Source organism: Terrapene carolina, unplaced genomic scaffold (assembly GCF_002925995.2).
Source record: "Terrapene carolina triunguis isolate 2854851 unplaced genomic scaffold, T_m_triunguis-2.0 Scaffold102, whole genome shotgun sequence".
Classification (NCBI taxonomy): domain Eukaryota; kingdom Metazoa; phylum Chordata; order Testudines; family Emydidae; genus Terrapene; species Terrapene triunguis.
Window position 1 is genome coordinate 4,144,314 of NW_020664453.1, and position 9,741 is coordinate 4,154,054.

A 9,741-nucleotide genomic window follows, 5' to 3' on the forward strand; every position below is an offset into this window, starting at 1 on the left:
TTCCCATACCTGATGTCATCTCACTATGCATCATAACCTAGGTGTCAAGTCATGTCTAGCCTTCATTCTTGCAACAGGGACTGTACTTTTATTCTCTCTATATAAAGAGACAAACATGAATGTGCTACATACAAATGTTTAATAAATAGTGATAAAATATGTCAACAAAAGATTTTATTTCCATGTTTAGATCATTAACTGAAACATAATTGCTTAAAAAAAAAGTGAAATCCATTATCCCCTTCCCAATGTTTTTTAAAATATCTGTGTTCACTATTATCAATATGAAAATGTGATTCTACATCTGCATATGCTCACCTTTATAGCCCCAATCCCAGCCCTTCACATTCATTATCTCTATTTTCCAAAACCTCTTTTTAACAACATATACCAATACCCTTGTAGTGAAGGCCAGAAAGATTCAGTGAAAGGGAATGGATCCATGTACAATCTTGTACTTTAGAGTGTTCTGTGTTTAATAACATCCCTTATTCAAAAGATCTTTCTCTACCTACACTACTATATTAGCAATTTCTCAGACCCTATTGATGTTTTAATTGAGGTTGTCACAGTCTTGGCTAAACTCTCTCTTCCAGATGCTCACCATGAAGTTGTGTTTGGATCTACATACTGAATCCACGTGCTTTTAAGCAACTCCGTGTGTGGGCAGAATTCAGCCACAGTGTCTAGCTTTGGCCTCTCAGGTATACTTCTTGGGCACAGACTATCTGGTACCACTTCTAAGGAAAGGGACTCTGTAGTCCAGCTGTCATAAGCTCCAAGACCATGTGACAGTTAAAGCACGTAACACAGATTCTGCAGAGGAATTTCTAAACAAATCATACTTTACTCATAGACAAATCACATGAGAGACACAGGTCTAGGCAAAAATGAACACCTGTATGCAATTCCCTCTCTCAGGCTTGGTCTACATGACAAAGTTTTGCCAGCATAGCTATATCAGCTAGGAGTGTGAAAAAAAAAATCACACCCCCTTGCTGACACAGCTATGGCAGCAAAACCCTTGATGTAGATGCAACTATGCTGATGAAAGAGTAATTTATTCAGTATAGGTAATGTCGTCTAGGTGGTGGCGTAGCTATGCTGGCAGAATTTGTTTTGCCGGCATATGTTATGTCTCCACTAGGGATCTCTGCCTGCATAGCCATGCCAGCAAAGGCTCTGTAGTGTGGACAATCCCCTGGAATCACCATCATTCCTAAGCATTTGTTGGATTTTGGTCAGTATCTTCAGGGGTCCTAGATCCACTTTCCTGGACCCTATTCCTCTGATTCAATCTTCTCTTCCTGATCATGGATCTCTGACGCCTGCACCAAGTTCCCTTGAGCTGTTCAGGTCCAGCATCAAAAGGCTTCCCCTTAGCTTAGTGAGCAACTTCTAACAGTTTTTGTCTTTATTCCTTCTTTTCTGCTAAGGGTTTCCCATTGCTTCAACACCACCTACCAGACAACTGAGGAGCACTGTTTTCTTGCAGCTCAGCCATCCTCTTTACCATATCTACTGTACTGCCAGAGTTAAGGTCCCTTGATTACTCTGCACTGTTCACCCTTTGTCAAGGCCTCTCAGAATGTCAGCCAAAGATGGGGGCAAAAAGAGAACAGGGCACAGTTTAGTCTTACAACCAAGATGATGCTCACAAAACAAAATGAAGTGTGTAGTTCAATGTAGATACATACAGACCTATACTAAGTCAAAGACATTATTATATTTTTTGACAAATTAATGACAAATGATCTATGAAAATGGTCATAATAGGTACATTAAATGTTTATCTACTGGCCAAACATGTTAAAGATTGACAACAGAAATATTCCCATGAGGCCAAATAGTGTGCAACTATATGATACTGAAAGGGTCCGAAACAAAAAGCTAATGAGACTTTTAGGCATGGTTTCTGACAAGCTACACAACTTTTCCTAGTCCTTTGTTTGAGCACACCACATGGGGCCTCATCTTGCTCTCACTGCAGTCCAAAAACTATATTCTTTGGCCCACTCAACATGATTAACAGTCTGCTTAAAAGAGGATAAAAACTAGAAGAGGATATTTATGTCAAAACTAGTAAAGCTGTGCAAAGAATATGCTCACATAGTATTTACCTGACTTAAGACAATTTTATTAGAAATACAGCCAAATTGTCAAGAAGATAATGATTTTGATCTACCAAATCCTGTATGACTTGGGTCCTGGCTATGTGACAGACCAACTGTCATACGTCATTTCTTCCTTCTCTCTCCTCAAGCAGATACCCTCTAGAGTCAAAGATTTAAGGAGACAGCAATAGGGTATTCTCAGCAGAAGACCTTCAACTCTAGAATTTGCTTTCCCCACTATTCTAACGAAGCCCAAGTCTGGTGATTTTTAAGGCATAGCACAAGGCCCCTTTCTCTTCTCAGGCTTTTTTTCTTTTTCTTTTTTTTAAACAAAAGACATATTATCCTTTATTTTTCTAAGTTCTCTACCTAGACTTTGAGTTTATTTTTTATTTATAAAATGCCTTATTACAATCTCCACATCAGTTCAAATTAGCAACTGAAACATATGTTCATTTTACTAAAAGCATAAAAATGTCTTACTGCTGTTGGAAATAAGTCCTTCTCCACCAGGGCAAGTTTATTATAAATAAGAAATATACAGTGAACTAGCAGCTGAATGATTAAATACAGTAAAAGATACTTATAAGCATAGGTGCTGACTCCGTGGGTGCTCTGGGGCTGGAGCACCCACGGAAAAAAATTGGTGGGTGCTCAGCACCCACAGGCAGCTCCCCGTAGCTCCGCCCCCCCGCTCCAGCTCACCTCCGCATCCTGCTTCCCGCCCCTCCCTCCCAGCGCTTGCACCACGAAACAGCTGATTCGTGGGGCAGGGAGGGAGGGGGAATGCGGCGCGCTGGGGGAAGAGGCGGGGCCAGGGCGGGGATTTGGGGAAGGGATCTAATAGGGGCAGGGAGGGGTGGAGTTAGGGAGGGGACTTTGGAGATGGGGTAGGGATGGGGTGGAGTCAGGGCGGGGCCAGGGGTGGGGGCACGGGCACCCACCGGCGCTGGAGAAAGTTGGCACCTATGCCTATAAGGTGCACTGGAATTAAATTTATTGAGGTATTTGAAATCTTAATATTAAGCATCCAACATTTAACACACCTCTACCCCAATATAACGCTGTCCTCGGGAGCCAAAAAATCTTACCACGTTATAGATGAAACCATGTTATATCGAACTTGCTTTCATCCGCTGGAGCGTGCAGTCCGGCCCCCCCCGAGCGCTGCTTTACCGCGTTATATCCGAATTTGTGTTATATTGGGTCGCTTTATATCGGGGTAGAGGTGTATTGTCTTCCACTGCCAAACTGTCCTCATGCAGGACTTCTCAACAGACTGCAAACTTGGCTAATGCTGAAGAGCTAGCCATAAATTATGCATTTACGCTACATATTTAAAACATATGTTCTTGAATTAGTTTAACAGAAATAATGGTTAACAAATAAGAATTCATCTATGTGCATTGAACAAGAAAGGGATTAGATAGACAGTAAAGAGTCCACCACTCTCCTAAAACTACGTTTCAAGAATGGTTGTTGAAATAAGTGATACGTTGGGGCAGAGGGCCTGGGTGGGGGAGGGGGGGGGGAATAAAGGCCCCTTAGATGCTTTGGAGAACCTATGTATGACTTATGAATTCTAGTTGATATTATGAAGTTATTTATTATAAGAATGGCTCTACTGGGTCAGACCAATGGTCCACCTAGCCCAGTATCCTGTCTTTCGACAGTGGCCGGTGCCAGATGCTTCAGAAGAAATGCACAGAACAGGGCAATTATCAAGCAAACCATCCAATTGACCAGTCCCTGCTTCTGGCAGTGAGAGGTTTAGGGACACCCAGAGCATGGGGTTGCAACCCTAACCATCTTGGCTAATAGCCACTGATGGAGCTATCCTCCATGAACTTTTCCAGTTCTTTTTTTAGACCAATTATACTTTTGGCCTTCACAACATCCTCTGGCAACAAGTTCCATCGGTTGACTGTGTGGAAAGAAGTACTTCCTTCTGTTTGTTTTATACCTGCTACCTATTAATTTCTGTTATGCTGTATGGAATGGCTCATGACTGAGTGTCAAAAACAGGGCAGACATCCCAAGCAGGCGGTATGTTCTATAATTAGACTCCGCCAATCCAGTAACAAATGTGAACTTCTGGATCACTATAACAGTCTTACCATGGAATCACAGACAGTCCTCTTAGCCTCTCCAGTCTGTCGTGCCACCCAGGCAAGCTAGACTTTGTGATAAATGGTCACTTACACCCCCCCACCCATCCCCCCCAAAAAAATCACAAAATATTCAGATTGCTTCCAGTCCCAAGAGACCACTCACTTACCCCAGATCAACTGGTATTCTAGACCTCACACCAAAGACGCACTTAATAAATGAATGCACTTAAAGTCTTTGATCCTTGATCTCACACAATAGCTCATTTGCGTTTAATGAACAGGATTTAACAAAATATATGGGAATCACAGAGTAGGTCACTAGTGGGGGAGTAGTACTGTGTATGAAAGAAATCAAACTTTATTGTAGAATCTCTATGGATAGAAATTCCCTGCTTGAATAATCAGAGTATAGCAGTAGGAATAGACTACTAAACATGTGACCAGGATGGCGACTGTGACTGTGAAAAGCTCATGGAGATTAGAGAGGCTACAAAAACAAAAACCCAATAATGGGGATTTCAGCTATCCCTATATTGGCTGGGTACATGTCACCTCAGGACAGAATACAGAGATAAAATGTCTAGACACCGTTAATGACTTTCTTGGAGCAGCTAATTCTAGAACTTACAAGGGGAGAGGCAATTCCTGACTTAGTCCCGAGTGGAACACAGAATCTAGCCGAAGAGGTGAATATAGCTGAACTGCTATAGTAGGGACCATAATGTAATTAAATTTAAACATCTTTGTTGGGGGGAAATACCAAAGTAACCGATCATAGTAGCATTTAACTTCAAAAAGGGGAACTACACAAAAATGAGGAAGCTAGTTACATGGAAATTAAAAGGAACAGTCACAAGAGTGAAATGCTTGCAAATGGTATGGAGAGTATTTAAAAACACCATAATACAGGCTCAAACTAAATGTGTACTCCAAATAAAAAAAAAAAGTAAGAGGAACAAAACAATACCATGGCTAAACAGTAGAGTAAAAAAGGTGATTGGGGAAAATAGGTATCCTTTAAAAATTGGAAGTCACATCCTACTGAGGAAAATAGAAAGGAGCATAAACTCTGGCAATCATGTGTTAAAGTATAATTAGGCAGGCCAAAAAAGAATTTGAAGAGCAACTAGCAAAAGACACAAAAACTAACAGCAAACGTTTAAGTATCAGGAGCAGGAAGACTGCCAAACAATCAGTGTGGCCACTGGACAATGGAGGTGCTAAAAGAAGACAAGGCCATGCAGAGAAGGTAGATGAATTCTTTGCATTGGTCTTCACGTGAGGGAGATTCCCACACCTGAGCCATTCTTTTTAGGTAACAGATCTGACGAACTGTCCCAGACTGAGGCGTCAATAGAGGAGGTTTTTGAACAAATTGATAAATTAAACAGAAATAAGTCACTAGGACCAGATGATATTCACCGAGAAGTTCTGAAGGAACTCAAATATGAAATTGCAGAACTACTAATTGGTATGTCTTTTAATTCAGCTTCTGTACCAGATGACAGCTAATGTGATGCTGATTTAAAAAAAAAATGCTCCAGAGGCAATCCTGCAATTACAGACCAGTAAACCTAACTTTAGTACCAGGCAAATTGGTTGAAACTATGTTGGGGTTGAGCAAACATGGCTTTTGTAAAGGGAAATCATGCTTCACCGACCTACTAGAATTCTTGGAGGGTGTCAACAAATATGTGGACAAGGGTGATCCAATGGATGAAAGTGTACTTGGACTTTCAGAAAGTCTTTGATAAGATCCCTCATCAAAGGCTCTTAAGCAAAAGTAAAAACAAAGGGTAGAAATAAATGGTCAATGGAAAGTGGTAAATAGCGGGCTCCCCCAAGGATTTGTACTGGGACGATGGTGTTCAACATATTCATAAATGATCTGGAAAGGGGGGCAAACGGTGAAGTGGCAAAATTTGCAGATGATACAAAACTACTCAAGATAATTAAGACCTAAGCAAACTGTGAAGAGTTAAGGGATCTCATAAAACTGGGTGATTGGGCAACAAAATGGCAGATGAAATTCAGTGTTAAATGCAAATTAATGCATATTGGAAAAATAATCCCAATTCTACATACAAAATGATTGGTAACAGCTAATTTAGAACCTCTCAAGAAAGAGATCTTGTGTCATTGTGGATAGTTCCCTGAAAACATCTGTTCTGTATGCAACGGCAGTCAAAAAGCTAACAGAAGTTTAGGAACCATTAGGAAAAGAATAGAAAATAAGACAGAAAATATAATGCCACTATATAAATCCATGGCACACCTACACCTTGAATACTGCATGTGGTTCTGGTCGCCCCATCTCAAAGAGATATACAGTATTTGAAATGGAAAATCTACAGAGAAGGGCAACAAAAATGGTTCGGGGTTTGGCACAATTTCCATATGAGGAAAGATTAAAAAGACTGGGACTGTTCATTTTAGATCAGAGATGACTGAGGGGGGATATAATAGCAGTCTGTAAAATCATGGATGGTGTGGAGAAAGTAAATTGAGAACTGTTATTTACCCTTTCAAATAAAACAAGAACCAGGGATCACACAATGAAATTATGACTAAGGCTATGATTTAGTCATGGGTATTTTTAGTAAAAGTCATGGACAGGTCACGGGCAATAAACAAAAAGTCACGGCCCATGGCCTGTCCATGACTTTTACTAAAAATACCACTAACTAAATCTTAGCTGCTGGGGGGGGGGGGGGGGGATCGCCCCCAAAGGGCGGGGCCCCGGGGGGGGGGAGGGGGCCCCAGGGTCCCACCGATGCTGCTCCTCCAGGGGGGCGGCGGGGGGGGACGCCGATGCTGCTGCTGGGGGGGGGGGGGAAACCATCATTTGAATTACACGAGGCTTTTTCCCTGTTTGATGATATACACAGCCACAGAGGTTTACTTTACAATGCAAATGCTTGCTATCAATTTATAACATGGGGTATAGCTGAGTGAGAACAATACATGCAACATCCTACAAGCATTTTAAAAACACTGAACACATGCTTAACAATTCAACATCTGACATTTATTTTGATAATGCTAACACACAGGTAAGCAAGATTAGTTTCTAGCTATGCATTTGTAAGTGTTCAGTGAGGCCTGAGGTCTTGGCATGAGCTGGCACCTCGTCTGCCAGTGTCATAATTAAGGCTGCGAGTCTTTCAGAGCAATTTGCAACTGGCAAGAGCAAACGGGACAAATGCCCAGTTTTGCCAAAAAGGCTGTCCAGACCAGGGCTTAAAAAAGGGACTGTCCCAGCCAAAACGGGATGTATGATCATCCTACACCTAGGAAGGGATGGAGACCCTGAGATACTAGGGGAGTTTAGGGGTTCTGCCCAGCTTAAAGATGAAGGGAAGACTTTTGTGTTTCTTTTTGAACTTTAAAAGTTAATAAACCGGATCCTAAGGAGGGATGTTGCTATTGAACTTGTAAAATACTCATTTGGTTTATTTAGGAAAAAAAGGGGAAAACTGAGGTGAAGGGCTGGGCGACTCATGGGAGGGACACAAAGGGGGGCACCAGCTAAAGGGGGGTGGAACATGACCCCCCCACGACTCCACCCTGCCCCCAGCCTGGGGGGGGGGGCACGCTTTCCCTGTCCCCTCCCTATCCCACGGGGAAGGGGGAGAAGGCTCTGTCCTCCTGCTGCCGGGAACTGCAGCAGCAGCGAAAGGAGAACGTGGGGCTACCGGGCAGCCTCACACCAGCATCTCCTCCGGCGCAGCTGTACCGCCCCCAGCCCAGTCCTGTCCTCCAGCAGGGCTGTACAGACCCCAGACAGGAGATGCAGCTGTATGGAAGGGCTGGGGGGGGTACAGCCACGCCGGAGGAGCTGCTGGCGTGGGACCACCAGCGGCCCCACGTTCTGCTCCTTTCACCGCTGCAGTTCCCTGCTGAATGTGGCCCCCCCCCAGGCGTCTGGGGAGGGGAATGTGACCCTTCTTGCCCCTCCCAGGCATCGCCAAATGCTACAGCAGGAGGATAAAGGGCACTGGTTCCAGGGACTGGGCAAGGAGCTGTGTGGTCTAAGCTCTCAGGAGGAGGTGCCAGATCTTCACTCTCATGAGTGTACCCAGGGGCCCCAAGGCAGTGCTTGGGCTCCAGTCAGACTGGGGAGGCTTAGAACACATGGAATCCAGTGGTGGTATACAATGGGAACTTACATCAGCATAGCTACGCCTGTCAGGGGTGAGACGGTCAACGTCCTGGTGACTGCCAAGGCATCCTCCAGCAACACCTCTTGACCACAGAGCCCCCCTGACTATGGCACTCTGGGAGGTCGCCCACAGCACTCACCTTTAAGGCTGGCCCTGCCAGGCTTAGCCTTAGGGAAAATGGCACCCTGGCACCGCCACTGCCTCATCCGGCACCCCTCCCCATTACCCCTAGCCCCGCCATTGCCTTCCCCAGCCCCTCCCCATCACCCTTGGCAAATTACCTCCACTCATGGGTAGTGTCTACACCAGGGATCAGCAACCTTTGGCACGCCAAAGCACGTAAGCACCCTGGCGGGCCGGGCCGGTTTACCTGCCACGTCTGCAGGTTCGGCCAAATGCGGCTCCCACTGGCCGCAGTTCGCTGCTCCAGGCCAATGGGGGCTGTGGGAAGCAACGGCCAGCCCATCCCTCGGCCCACGCCGCTTTCCGCCGCCCCCATTGGCCTGGAGCAGTGAACCACGGCCAGTGGGAGCCGCGATCGGCCGAACCTGCGGACGTGGCAGGTAAACAAACCAGCCCGGCCCGCCAGGGTGCTTACCCTGGTGAGCCGCATGCCAAAGGTTGCCGATCCCTGGTCTACACTGAAGTGTTACAGTGGTGCCGCTGTAGAGGTTTAAGTGTAGACAAAAGTCCAAACCTCTGGAACAATGGAGGTCTGCAATTAGGTTTTACATTCAATTACAGTAGATACAGAAAATATTTCACTGGTGCACTATGAAGTTCCACATCTCTACAGTGCCACAAGCAGTAGCTTAATTGGAAAAGATTATATATTTTACTAAACATGCAAACTAACAAGTTTTAAAGCACTTCTTCCAAAAATGCATTGGATGGTCTATTCCTGAGGACTAGCCACTTGTGAATGGATCTCTAACAAGGGCAAGTGGAGCCATTTCAGTGATCGGCTCCCCAAAGAAAGTCTTTGGATTTTGCCAAATCCAGAAAAATGCATTCCTCTCTTACATGCTCCCCTAACTCAAAAAGAGAGGAATGTGCTTGGCTCCAACTTTGGGGGAGGAGGGACAACTATTAACCAGGACAGTTTGGAGGCAGGGGGCAGAAGAGTCATGCCTAAAACCATTCTGGGAGACAGGCGTGAGGTTAAAGCATGAGAGGAGTCGAAGCCGTTTGCTGCAACAGGGAGCTGGCCCCAAATCTCATCCCCTCAGAGCATTCAGGGATGGGGGAAGGGAAACATCCTGTGCCCAGATTATCGGACCGTCCGGATGTTCGGGGCTTTGTTTTATATATGCAACAACAATACCACACACACACTAGGGTTACCATTCGTCC